Source organism: Rousettus aegyptiacus, unplaced genomic scaffold, assembly GCF_014176215.1.
Source record: "Rousettus aegyptiacus isolate mRouAeg1 unplaced genomic scaffold, mRouAeg1.p scaffold_m13_p_8, whole genome shotgun sequence".
Taxonomy (NCBI): Eukaryota; Metazoa; Chordata; class Mammalia; order Chiroptera; family Pteropodidae; genus Rousettus; species Rousettus aegyptiacus.
Window position 1 is genome coordinate 47419250 of NW_023416311.1, and position 12902 is coordinate 47432151.

At 31.6% G+C, this 12902-nt stretch overlaps 1 pseudogene; it reads right to left on the reverse strand.

The window, feature by feature from the left end:
- Positions 1–9974: 9974 nt before the first annotated feature.
- LOC118607373 lies at positions 9975–10093 on the reverse strand (annotated as a pseudogene).
- Between the last annotated feature and the right edge of the window lie 2809 nt (positions 10094–12902).

Here is a 12902-nt window from a genome sequence, read left to right on the forward strand (position 1 = left end):
TAATTTTCAAATTAAAAAATATTAGAATTCTAACCAATTTAAGTATGCTCATAAAATTCTAAAATTTCAAGATATGCTTAGAACACAAAAACAATTGACATTAACTAGACGATCTAAAATTAAGCAAGTACTATATTCCTGGTGAAATTTGGTGTATCATTAACAAAAGATTCCCATTAACGGGTTAGTGAATACTAATCTAAAAAGGCTTCTGAAGTCTTTGATATGTAGTCCTCACACTTGTTTTACTAGACATTGAATAAAAGGATTATCCCTGAAAGTCAGAGAGGTATGAGCTATTTGGTTTCTATCTCAGAACTGATTGAAAAACACAAGGCTTCTCAATCCTCTTGTTTGCCCTCATGGCCCACACAGGAAATACTGTGTAACAGAAAGCTATAGCTAGTCACAAACAGTTTGGACTTCTGAATAATTCCAAATACAACTTTAACTGCTATTTGCAATACCAACTAAATGGTTTAGTGATTTTAACTATACTAATATCAGGTTAACTAATTTGCTTTGTCTAGACATACTGAGAGATTTTTTTTATAGACCACATGCAAAGTAACCATAAGCAATCATGTGCAAAACTATGAACACAAGGTGAACAGATTTAGAAATAGAAATTTTCCTATACCATGAAGTATTTCTCTACTCCTGCAATTTTTTGTGTGAGAGAGACACCAAAGACACTTTAATATAAAAGAACCACATTAAATTTTCTTTTTTTCTTTTTCTTTTTGGTAATGAATGGAAATCAAAAGAAATAGGAAGATAGAAAATAGGAAACAGTTTATAGATAAAAAGATAAAAAAACAAAAGAACAATTTTTCCTTAGAAAATTATGCAGTCTGTTACCTTGCTCACATGAACCATTATTCAGAGAAGATAAGTGATGGCAGATGTGGCTTCACTATGGAAAGAACTTAATGTCAAGCAGCTGGGCAACTATACTTCTTACAGAAAGTTAATCCTGAGCTCTCTTCATTGGACCTCTCTCCACTTTCCTCAAATTTCCATCTGGAGTTTTTAGTAAATGATAGCAGTTTTGATGGGATCTAATAGTCAGAGTAATTTTACATTCCCAAGTCTTCCTGCTGCTGATTTTCATAAACACCTTTCATAAGTACCAGTGTCCAGGTAAGATAATTCATCTAAAAACACAGTCACTTATTTCATTAAAAGCTGATCCGAAATGATATAATTTACACATATTCTCCTTTCTATTACTGTATTTTTTCTTTCCTGTCATACTTTTCTTTCAGCATAATGGGTTAGATACTGATATTATCAGTAGGCCTAATTTGTAAAAAAAAAAAAAAAGAAAAATGCTATTTTTATATATTTAACCATGAAGTTTGAAATTTCTGTAGTATAAAAATACCATGGTGCAGGGGGAGAGGAGTGTTGCATTTCTCTTGGTTAGAGCTCTTATACAAAAACTTTTTTAAAAATTTGTAATAAACTCCCAGTTCAACAATGACAAGATATCAAATTAAAAGCCCTCTGGATAAGATATACAGAAGGGGAAGTCAGTTATATATCTCAATAGGTAAAGCATGGGTATTTAATCTTACTATCCCATGAGTGTTGTTAAAGTGACACTGGCAACATCATGGGGTAATGATGATGATGAAATGGAGGAGGAAGATGGTGTTTTATTCTGAGGGCCATTCCAGGCTTGAGCCACTATGGGAAAGATTGTTGATTCCAATGAAGCCTCTGTGTTCTGAAATGACCCATCCTCCACATGCCAGTGAAATGGTTCCTCATCTCTGTGTGGTCTGATTCTGTGTGCACTCATTCACTTGTGTAGCTTCCTACTCTCCTATCCATCATCTTCTCACAGATGCTTAAAACTCCTCATGGCATTCTAGATCAGTGTTTTCCAAGAGAAATATTATTCATGCCACATTATTAATGTCAAATTATATAGTAACCACATTAACAAAAGTACAAATAGTAAAATTAATTTTAATCACATATTTGATTGAACATAATGTCTAAAATATTATTTCAATGCATGATGTTATTTCAATCATATAGAATTATTAATGAGTATCTTACATTCTTTTCTTTGTATACTAAAGCTCCCAAATCTGTTACATATTTTACATTTAGAGCACATCTCACCTTGAACTACCTACACTTAAGATGCATAATGGCTACGTATGCCTAGTGGCTATCATATTAGCATAGCTGTAGATATTAGCAGTAGGTCCTATTATTTTCTTTTAGATCAAGCAGTTAGCTGCCTTATCTAGAATGTCCTCCATTTGCACACACCAAGAAACCTAAAAATGAGATGACCATGTCCTCCACTTAGAAAGTCAAATAACACCTTTTCTTTTAAAGTTCATTCAGTGTTGGAATGTATTTACATTGATCTCTGTGGCTCAATTCACAAGAAGGGCATCTGAAACTTTACTCTCAGTCTTGTTTCGTCCCACACCAAGATATCAGGCTTGTGCATTCTTTTCTCTCAGAACTCTTAAATATCTAATTGTTGTCAAAGCCCTTAAGATACCTCATAATATACTAGTCAGAAATAAGCAAATCAGAAGGAAACAAAGAGAATTTCAAACTTGTGAGATCGCGTATCATATAATCCATATACTATATCTACAGGCAATTAGTATATTCATCATAAAACCAAGAGCATGGTTATTTTTATTCAGATAGAGCTAGAGTCTAATCTGACCCCTATTATATCTTTCTGTCCCTAACATCTACACAATAAGAACCCTTTCACTCTAAAATAGAAACAATGATATTGATAGTACTCGATATTAAGAATTACAATTGCAGTCATACATTGAATACTTACTTTGGATCAGATTCTTTACAAAGGATTTCACATCCATTAATATTTATTAAATGTAGCAAGTAAAACTTATTAAATGAGAATATATGTAATATCACTCTTATATAAATTTATCAATGTAGTCACTATATAAAACAATAATATTAATAGTAATAATCATTGTTTTTCTTATTAATTTCTAGTCTGTCTTCTGTTTTCTTAACTGATAATAACATCTTAATTTTCATCATAGAAAACCTCTAAGGACAAAACAATGTGTGTTATTTATTATATAAATCCTCAGGGTATAGTTTGTTTATTGCTTGTAAATCTTTGTTACTCAGGTGTTCAATAGATAATGAATGAATGAAAAAATAAATGAGCCCCCAAAAGGAGCACTTCTGAATTCAGTGGTCATGCAGTAGCAAAGCGAGGCTTTATCAATTATGCTTTTTTTTTTTTCAGTTAGAGAGCTGTTTTTACCAGATAGCCTCCAAAATTTGTCAAAGCAAACTAAAGGAGATACATGTTGTATAACCAGTGAACCAACCCAAATGTTGATTTAAATGGAGGAATCAGACTCATTGAAAACAGGACTGATTTGATTCCTAATATATCTCTTCTGCGCCTCCTCACAGCAGACAGGTGTGCTGCCTCATTTCTTAATGGCTAGAAAAGAATAACATACTCAGTAACAAATCCTGTGGGCACAAAACAGAGCCATACAAAAGGGTCTCTACTCTTTGCCAGGTTTTAGATTTGGGAGTTCATTAGATCTGTTTCCTTTTATTTTCACAATCATAAAAAGCATTGATGGTTTTGTGCGTGCCAAAAAAATGTAAGTTAAAAACAAACTATACCAAACAATTTCTGAGCAAATGTTGAGTTAATGCACTTTAATGTACAAACTTCTAATATAAATTCTAATTTAAAATACTCATTTTAGAAGAGCCATCAAAATTTATTGCCAACTATATCAACATTTCTGGGAAAATTAGATATTCGTAATAAAAGAATAAAACTAGACCCTTATTTTAAACCACTCATAAAAATTAACTTGAAAGAGATTAAAGACTTAAGTGTAATACCAGAAACAATAAAACTCTTTAAAAAAAAATGGAAACAGTTCTTTCACATGGGTCTTAGCAATGATCTTTTGACTATGACACCTAAAACACATGCAGCAAAAGCAAAAATAAAGAAGGGGGACTACAACAAACAAAAAAAGCTGCACGGCAAAAGAAAAAATTAAAAAATGAAAAGAAAACCTATGGCATGGGAAAAATATGTGCAAACTATCTATTTTTATATATCCAAATACATGAAGAACTTAGACAACTCGATAGCAAAAATAATAATAATAATCCTATTAAAAATGATAGACAGTCTTTCAAAGAAGATCTATGAGTGGCTAATAGACATGAAAAGATATGCAACATCACTAATTATCAAGGAAGTGCATCAAAACCACAATGGGACATCACATCACACCTGTTAGGATGACTAGAATCAAAATGACAGATAATAAGTGTTGGTGAGGATGTGGAGAAAAGGCAATGCTTTTGCACTGTTGGTAGGAATGTAATCAGTACAGCCACTATAAAACAGTATAGAATTTTCCTTAAAAAATTAAAGTTATAACTACCACATGATCCAGCACTTCCACTAGGAATATAGCCAAAGGAAATGAATACAATCTATTAAAGAGACATTTACACTACCACATTCATAGCAGCATTATTACAATAAGCAAGACATGGAAACGACCTAAATGTCCATCCACGGATGAATGAATAGAGAAGTTATGACATATATGTATATATATTTATATATGTATATGTATATATATAAATATATATGTAAAATAAATATTATTCAGCTATAAAAAGGAAAGAAATACGCTGTTTATCACAACATGAATGGACCTTGTGGGCATTATGGTAAGTGAAATAAATCAGATAAAGAAAGACATTGTTGTATAATCTCACTTATATGCGGAATCTAGAAATAAAACAAAACACTAAACTCATAGAAAAATAGATAAAATTTGTGGTTACCTGAGACAGTGGGTCAGGGGAAGGGGAATTGGAGAAAGGGGGTCAAAAGGTACACATTTCCAGTTATAAGATTAATAAGTACTAAGGGGTGATGTACAGCATGGTGACTGTGATTAACACTGCTATATAGTATATTCGAATATTGTTAAAAGAATAAATCCTACTATTTCTTATTATAAAGGAAAAATAGGTTTATCTTTTTTTAACCTATATAAGATGATGGATATATTATATATCAATGATATATTAATAAAACTGGAAAAAATCTGGAGAAAAAAGATCAACATTTTATATTAAGTTCTATTTTGAAAGAAAATTATTGCTTTTTAACTTTTCCTGTTTTTTCAAACTTTACTTCAAATGGAAGTATTTTTTATGTACCTACATTTCCTATTTACATGAACTGCAAAATAATTGCTAATCTGGATATGAATATGTATCAGAATTACATGTCATTATTTTCCATGTGAGCTTTTTATTTAAAGAATTTTGACCATAAAAGGGTAAAATTTTCACTATAATGGCTCTAGAATTTCTGGTCTAAATATTTCAGGATATTTCCGAAGCCAGTATTAGAGCTTCTGATGACAGGGTTATATCAAATAAAAGAGATTGCAATCTTTGCACACGATCATTTGGTAGATACTTTAGATGAAGTTTTTACATAAATAAATAAATAAATAAATAAATAAATAAATAAATAAATAAACTAACTTCAAGATATTTCCTCAAAGAGAAATGGATGTAAAAAAAGAGCCCAACAAAGGGGGAAGGGAAGGGGGGGAAAAAGAGGAAAGGGGGGAGAGGGAGGGAGGGAGGGAGGGAGGGAGGGAGGTTAGGGCGGGAGGGAGGGAGGGTATTGAGTTGAGGGTGGGATTTCTTGCAGTTCTTATTTTTCGGTGTATTTTATGTCTTGCTTTACATCCCTTTACACTTTCTGAGTACTTCTTCCCTTCTTACCTTTACCTTGTCCGTCTTCCTTCTTCCTTCCTTCCTTCCTTTCTTCCTTCTTTCCCTCTTTCTTTTTTTTCCTTCTTTCCTTTTTCTTTTTAGCAGAGAAATAAAGCTTCAAAGATTAATATCCTGTGAGTACAACAAATGAGATCCATACTTCAGAGCACTAAAGCATCAAAGATTATTACCTGAGGGGAAAATGAGCTTGTCTTTGACAGCACATGATCTGCAAATGCACTGCTTTACCCTTTGCTATGTACAGATTCAAGCAGACATGAACTGCGTTATGCACAACAGTTAATGGAAATAGTTCAGAAAGTGGCCTGGCTTTTCATGATACTGAGAAAAAACTTAGCTAAAACATGCATTGAAAGACAAATGCACTGTAATAAGTTAAGAAAATCATCAAAATCATGAGCATTGTCAAGCTGTCATAGTTTTAGGACCTGTACAGTTCAAAGTTAAGTTGGAGGGCTCTAATCGGGAAGATTTATAGATTTCTAATTCTGTTTTCAAGTAACTTAATTATTTACTTCAACTACTTACTAAAGAAGAATTACAATGAATTAAACAAACAAGACAAACAAACAGAGACTCAAAAACATAGACAAAAGTTTAGTGGTTACCAGAGAGAAGGATGAGGGAATGTAGATAAGGGTAAAGGGGGCCAAATATATGGTGACAGAGGAAATTTAACTCTGGGTGATGAACACACACAGTATACATATGACATGTTATTAAATTGTATGCTTGAAACTATATAATTTTATAATGTCAGCCTATTAAATTTAAGAACAAAAAAATCCAAACGAAAAAAGCAAAACCTCTGCATTATTAAGCTTTATATACTCTCAAAGAGTTACCTATAAAGTGGAAGAATCTGACTGAATAAATGAAGGTTAAGTTATCAACAGAAAAGATCATTATATTCTCATTTTAAAAGATCTATAAAAGGGCATAGTGTGGCCCTTGTTGCAATTATTTGCGAGCATAAATATTAGAAGGTAAAAGTTTGAAATGTGTGTCTGGACCAAAGTTCCAAAAATTTATGAAAACTAACTTCTCTCTGAATTTATCTTTTCCTAGATATAAGACAGATCAAATTATGATTCATATTGAAAGGAACTTCATATTTAATATTTGTAACACCTTAGCCTATCCTTCAAAATAAAATGATTGATTTAAAAAAAAATTAAGGGCTAAAAGTATATGTCAAAGGAGTTAGAACTTTTTTTGGGGGGTGGGCATAAAGAGACATAGGGTTGTGCACACATCTATATTATTATACTCTTTCCAATATAAAAAAAAAAAGCTGATTAATTGATTTGCTTTTTTCTTGATAGTTACAGAGATGTATTATTAAGCAAAATAAAGACTTTTTATTTCATTTTTCATTTTTAGTTTTGAGGAAATAATTTGTTTTATAGGAAAGTATTAGGTATTTCTGTGAAGCTGTATTAAAAATAAGAATAAATCAAAATTATAAAACAATATTATACCAAAGTTTAACAATAAATAAATGTCCTTGTTTCTTTCTTTTACCTTTTGAATTATACACAATATTTTAACTGACTGATCTAGCTACCTTGAATTCTGGTTTGTTCCCATTATATTCTAAGTAATTATCTGTTCATATAAAGTAAAGAAATAAATTATTTCCATTTTATATGAGGTGTTGACATTTATTGATTTAATGTTCTCTTAAAATCTTTCAGGGAAGTGGTTTTTAAATTACAATAATAAGTGGACAGACATTAATGGACCTACCCAAACTAGAGCAACATGTTGGCATGTAATTCATTGTCAAAATTTTGTGATCGGATTTTATTTTTACCCTTTATTTTAGAAGGAAAATTATGAGGCTATATGTAGCTATCTTTTTCTGAGTTGTACTGTTCCTTCTCTATGAGATAGTGTTTGAGGATATTGCTCTATTGAAAAATCAAATTATATCCTTTCAGACATTGACCATTTACTGTTTTCTGGCTTTGCTAGATTCAAAGTCCTTCAAAAGAAAATATTTGAAAAAAAAATGTACAATAAATAATTTAGGAAGAAGCAATAGATAAACTATTGTGAATATAATAAATGATTAACAGTCAGACACTTTGGGATTAATATTTAATAAGAAAATGTGTTGCAGTATAACACGCAATCTAAACTTTACTGAAAATATAAAAACATGAAGCATAAATCATTCAGATTTCTTTTCTTATCAGTCTTCAAGATAGATGTAAGTACACATAAATGGTGTCTCTCTACAAATACATAATAAGCCTTGTTTCTTTTTACCTCATAATTCTTTTCAAGTTTTTTTTTACTTTGATGGCTCTATCAACTTTTCCTAATAATTTATCTATCCTTTTCAGTTTCTGTTTGTTTGTTTGCTTGTTTTTATCTTTAGAACAACAGGAGTGTGGTTTCTCTTTGTCTACATGCAAATAAATTATACTTAAACATTGTTAACGATTTGTTGAGGTATGATTACATGTCTATGTACAAGCTAAATATAAAATCTGAAAACACAGGTTCCTTCAAATCAGCTTCATACTTAAGCATCTTTAAATAAATCAGGATTTTTCTAAAACCAATAACAATTTGGTTGTCAACTAAGATTAAGTTAAAGGGGCAACTAATGGACCATATCAAGTTCACTTAAAAAAAAAATAAAGTGTAAAAAAAAGTAAAGAGAACTGAATTTTGCCTTAGTAGAAAATACAAAACAGTAGAAAGGTCCATATATCAAATTTTACCTTCAGCAGAATTCTTGCCTTATTTGAAATTAGGGTAAAGAATTATCTCTTTTTAGAAGCCTTTGTCTAACCATATTGTTTTTTGATATTCAGTGATTCTTCTGTTACATTGATAAATCTGAAATCTGAGTACTAAGAATAAAGCACCACCTCATGTTAGAACATAAGTGACATTGTTGCATACTTCTGTCTAGGATGCTTGAAGAGCTCTTTGTGAGTTACCCTAGTTTAGCTCTCCAAAAATCTAAGACATGGAAGGCAAATGTGACCCTAAGGCATGGGTTAAAACAACCTTTAGGCTCCCAATATGAAATAAACATTTGGCTTAAAAATGTATTTCAGATAGATTAGACAAATAATGCTTGAAAAGCAATTTCACTTCAAGACCATTGGCTTTGTACAATGTTCTCAATTTCACTTTTGAAAAAACCTTTCTTCTCTGTCAGTTGTCAAAACAAGGTCTTTGACATTGTTTATCTGTTAAGTGGTATTTTATTGTATAATCTTAGCGTACCTAAAATTCAAGCACTTAGAAAGAACTTATGTTATGTTAAAAAGTATACACTAGATTTTACAAGGGAAGAAACAAGCAAACAAATAAATAAATAGATAAATAAATAAATAGATAAATAGATAAATACATATATACATACATACATAACTAGCTAGCTAACTAACCTTACTGGAAATGTGAAAATCATTCCAAAGAATGTACAAACATGCTTTGCAAGTTTGGACTTATTGAGCTAACAAACTACTCAGCTGGATAGTGAAGTTTGGGAAATATAATCATTTTTGGAATTATATTGATGCTCGTGGGTCTTGGCCTTTGAAGTTGTTTTAGTACAAACCTACAAAACATCTATGTAATGATCTGTCCTTAATTTTTCAGTGTGTAGATAATAACACCTAGACATTTCCTACTGAATGCCCATCAAATATTATTATTTTGTTTCCTTTAAGGATTTAAAGTCTTATATAGCCAGTGGCATACTCACCCAAAACTCCAACAGCTGTCATGCTTATTCACATTCCTAATTTATCCCTGAAGCACAGAAGAGAACTCACCTAACTGCATGAGAAAATAAAAATCTATAGCAAGACAGAAACCCAACGATCATTTACTAATAATCACTCAAAACCAAGTGATATTTTTTCCATTATTTGATTTGGTAGAAAACCTTTATTGCTTTCAGCTTATAAACCCCTAAATACTTAAGCTAACACATTTTATACATCACTAAACAAGAAAGAGGCTAGTGATTCTATATAAGATGTATTTGGAAGAATATTTTTTTTATTTAATTTATTATTTTTTTTAGGCGAGGCAACCCTTGCTTGACTTCACAGATTGCAAGGACCTTGTCAGCTTACAATCTTTATTTTTTATATTTTAATTTTTCATGCCCACAGCACCTGGTTTTCCTAGGTGGTCTCCCATCCAAGTACTAACCAGGCCTGACTCGGCTTAGCTTCCAAGATCAGATGGGATCAGGCTTGTTCAGGGTGGCATAGCCATAGACTGGGAGACTATTTTTTAATAAAATTGGTATTTGAAATTTTGTTGTATTACTTTATCTTATAATTTTTATTTATAGGCCATACAATTTTAATATAATTAATTATCATCAGCATATACAGTGAGATATTTCTGATACTTTCTAATAGAAAATTTGTGGTGACTGTAGGTTTTCTGTGGATAATAGGCAGTGCTAGAGAGGCAATTGTTTTTTTTCTGAAGACAAACATAAAATCTCGTGATAACATCCATACCAATGCTTTTAGAGTCTGTGCAAACAAATATACGGTGGCAAAAAAATCATTTGGTCACTGTATATCTATTCTACCTTCTGCTTTGGGTACTGTGGGTGATACAAAGCTGAAAGAGACTGGATCCTCTTTTCAAATCCCTAAAATATAAAACGACAGTGCACTATATTTTTATGTTATTTCTAGGGGTTCACAGAATATCTGTAGTTCAGATTAAGCATCACTAGCTTATATGGAGAGTATTTTAAAGTCTTGAGTCACCACACAAAATTTTAGCAAGGCCAATAGCATTATGAGAACAAGCGTGTTAAAAAAAGAGCAAGAGATGGCTGTTCTTGTTGAAAATCTCTTCAAAAACCTCAACTCTGGACTTCTTTAGCATTCTGAATCATCCTGGAAATTTGATTATTTTTTAAAGTGACCAAGTGAAAAAAAAAATACAGAAAATTTCTGATCAGGTTTTGAATAAATACAGTTTAGATAAATGAGTCATCATGGGAAATGAGTATCTTATTTCCTTAGAGTTGAAAGTAAATGGTGCGGAGCCATGATTATTTGAGACAGAATGAGCAATTCTTGATCATATCTACAGGGGCACAAACAACAGAGAAGAGAAAAATGTAAAAGTTTAAAACATGACTTGGATGGATTTTGTCAAAAATACCATCCTTTGCTATGTAGATTTGTTGATATCATATTAGAAGATCAGATATGAGGACCTATAACTGACATGACTTGCTTCTTGTTCCCATTTGTGATTCATGGTCCTGGATGGATTCTTGGAACATAGTAGATGCTTTGTTAATGAATGAATCAATCAATTAATGAAATATATATCATATAGTTAGTGGCCGTTTTATATTTTTTTGTTTTTTTCCCACCGAGAATATTATAAATCATTTAACTTTCTCAGTTATATTTTTGCACCAAGTACTCTTTCCAAATCTAGTTTAAGACTGTCAGAATGATTTCATCAACCTGTAATGAAAAATATTCTCTCTTTTTCTGTCTCTCTGTTTCTCTGTCTCTCTGTCACTCTCTTTCTCTCTCTTAATTGCTCTTTCAAGGACTTATTTGTATTTTTCTTCAAATTTCTTACAGAAAATATGTCATAAGTACTATTAATTATATTTGTGTTCAAGGATGGGATACATCATTTACTAGAAAGATCAAGTTCTTGCCTTTCACAAAATATCTATTTTAGTGAAAGAAAAAAACATAAAACACAAAATTCTATCACATAATATAATATTAGATAAATCAAACAGAAAGCAGAACAGAGAATAATAGAGGCTATTTTAGACAGAGTAATCAAAGAAGGCCTCTGTGCAGAATTAGCATCAAGAATAAAATATTTGAGGAAAATGGACTGACAAATATAAAGATTTTAATGCAAGAAAAAAGTTTGTAAAGAAGAGGATTAGAAAGAAGTCCAGTGGAGATGGGAGTGGGAATTAGGAGTGAGGAGGAGATTAATAAGAAATGGAATTTGAAAGGTAGGCAAAACCAGATGTTGTTTGGCCATGAAGGCATTTAGGTATTATTCTAATTATGATGGAGGCTACTGGAAGCTTCGAACAGGGAGTAATCTGATTGATATAATTTAGGTATTAAAATGACCATATTGATTGCTCTGTGGCAAATTGAAGAGACAAGAAAATGGAATACAGCAAGAATAGTAAAAAGTCTATTGTAGTCTATGGTGGCTTAGATGGGGTCATAATAAAAGTGGTGAGAATAATTAGGATTCAGCATTTATTTTAGAAGAATGACAATATGACTAGTGGATCAGTTGTAAAGGAAAGACAGTAGTCAGATGTGACTCTTCATTTTTTGGCTTAAAATAACCTATATGATGGTCTCATTTATCTAAGTGTGGGAGAATACAAAAGGATCAGGTTTGAGGCTGGAAATTTAGGTTTCCATTTTAAGAATATGAATATCAACATGTAAAGTCAAGTAGATATTAAATATCCAATTAGAAATATCAAGTAGGTGGCAGAATCTGTGAGTTTAAATCCGTGCAAAGAAGATGGAACTGGATGTGTAAAGTGAATGTCTTTAGCATAGAAAAATCATTGTATTATCGCCATATGCCATTGGGTATTGGGGTCTTCTCCCTCAACTTAATGTATAAGAATACTGTGTGTTTATTCATTACAAAGTTGCCAGTTCTGTTCCTATTTATTTCTTGGAGAGAAAACTGAGAATTTGATCAGTCCTCAAATTGTCCCTATTTTCTGGTGCTTTTGTTTCTGCTCTCTCCACTTGTGTGACTGTTAATCTCAAATGGCCCCTCAAGTTTTGATGCCATCATACCTACTGCCTGAAAGATTCTATTGATGGTTTTAAGAAAAAGAAGTTTTAGGAAAAGGAAGCCTCTTTTTCTCATTTTTACTTGCAGCTGTGATTTGGTTCCAAGATTTCTCAAAATTTTGCCGTGTGTACAGATCATCTGGAGATAATTTTAAAAGGCAGAATTTGATTCAGGGACTCATCTGAGAGTCCACATTAATAGTCTATTGGTCACACTTTGAATAATATGGCATTACACTACCATAC